This window comes from Amblyomma mixtum, chromosome 5 (genome assembly GCF_055824585.1).
Source record: "Amblyomma mixtum isolate Tamu chromosome 5, ASM5582458v1, whole genome shotgun sequence".
In the NCBI taxonomy this organism is placed as follows: Eukaryota; Metazoa; Arthropoda; class Arachnida; order Ixodida; family Ixodidae; genus Amblyomma; species Amblyomma mixtum.
The window spans coordinates 109,763,145-109,764,990 of NC_143016.1; the positions used below are offsets into that span (position 1 = coordinate 109,763,145).

Consider the following 1,846-nt stretch of genomic DNA (forward strand, 5'->3'; position numbering starts at 1 on the left):
TCTGTGCAAGAGTTATGAGTTGAGTTAAGGAAATCTCAATGCTCCTGTTTTGACTTACATCTCTAACTTTTGCCCATGGCTGAACTTGAATCTCGAGCTGCGGCGAGGCACGCCAATCCAGGGTCGAGTAATGTTTCTTGTTGTCAATAAAATGAGTCCTTTACACGGGCTTGGTTAGCCTAATCCAAGTCCCTCGGCCTAATGATGGTTGGAACATGCGTACAGAGTAAAAAAAATTCAGTGCGTCGGCCGGGAATCGAACCCGGGCCACCCGCGTGGCAGGCGAGTATTCTACCACTGAACCACCGACGCAGATACAAAGTGCGCATGAGACAATGCAGCTATAGCGTGCCAGAAGTTTACTCAATTTACAGGTATAGACCAGATTTTTTTACCCTCGCACGCAGGCTGCGGACGCGCGCCTACTCTCGACGCCAGTCGCCATCTGTCGGCGCGCGCGGCCCGAGGGACTGCGGGTCGCGCCGGCGCCGCGCATAGAACGCATGTTTACGTGTTCGCTTCTGCCGTTTTGTGCTCCATCAGCTAACGTATGAGGGTGTGTGCTGTGCGTCACTACTCACATTTGCCCTCTTCCAGACAGTGCTGCGGTTATCTTGTGCGCAGTTACTCGTTAACGTGACATCCGAGGGTAGTCGACCAGGTAGTGTACCGACTGGAAACCGGCACTTCGAAGCAGATTTCTGCGCTGTCGTGTCGTTTGTTGTCGCCTTTTATGTGCGATATCATCTATGATAATTTTATGCATCAGAATATAGATCTATTGATTTGACTCAGTGGAGTTGTCCCGACGGAGCGCGTGTTTTCGATCACTAGTACGTGTTCGGCATCCTTGCGCTGAGCTTGCTCTTGTTCCCATTAAACACATTTCATGCACAGGATTGTAAGCACGACCGCTACCGAATCCAGCTGCTTTTTCCGCACACATGTCAGAGGTATCTGGGGGGTAAAGGTTTATCTATAGTATCTTTCTGCTGTTGGTATCTACCTTAGCTTGGTTTGGTTTATTAAGGTTTTACGTTCCAAAGCGACTCAGGCTATGAGGGACGCCGTAGTGAAGGGCTCCGGAAATTTCGACCACCTGGGGTTCTTTAACGTGCACTGACATCGCACAGTACACGGGCCTCTAGAATTTCGCCTCCTTCGAAATTCGGCCGCCGCGGCCGGGATCGAACCCGCGTCTTTTGGGCCAGAGCAGAGAGCCGTAACCACTGAGCCACCGCAGCGGTGCGGTATCTACATTATTCATAGGAAAATATGCGCGATTTCATTACATTTTCCACACTTAGCCAAACGCCTACGCAACGCTCTCACACGCGGCGAGAGCTCCTGAATAACATAACGCGACTTCGGACCTCAGAATTAGTGAAAGCTGGATTAGCTGCTCATATCTATTTAAGCTTTTATAAATTAAGCGAAAGTACGTTTTTATGCACAAGGTTGCATAAACCATGACAAAATTTGTTTTCTGTTGGCGCTGCGACTCAGTTGAGCTCACAGCGGTAATTTGTTGATAAACTGGCGCGGCGACAAGAAAGCCGTTTGTGGAAGTGGGGGGGGGGGGGGGGGGGGGGGGGGCTTTATGGCCGGCAGGAAGGAATAAGAGTGCATGGGAATTGGAACTGCATACTAGCCGCACACCTAATTCTTGATATTGAATAAAAAGTTTCTTTGCGGTGGAGCACCAAGACGGAATTCGATATAAGCACGAGCGCGTTCTAAGCGCCGGCACAATTAACCTGAATGTCAAACTAAATGTCATTAAAACGCGTCAATGTTATCGCTTTGATAACGTAAATACTTCCTGCAACACAGCCACGCAGCGGAA

General features: G+C 49.6%; 1 non-coding gene across 1 annotated transcript; it reads right to left on the bottom strand.

Annotated features, from left to right (window-relative positions):
• Positions 1-241: 241 nt before the first annotated feature.
• On the bottom strand, positions 242-312 carry TRNAG-GCC (transfer RNA glycine (anticodon GCC)). Its single transcript has one exon. It is a non-coding gene; the product is annotated as a tRNA-Gly (tRNA).
• Between the last annotated feature and the right edge of the window lie 1,534 nt (positions 313-1,846).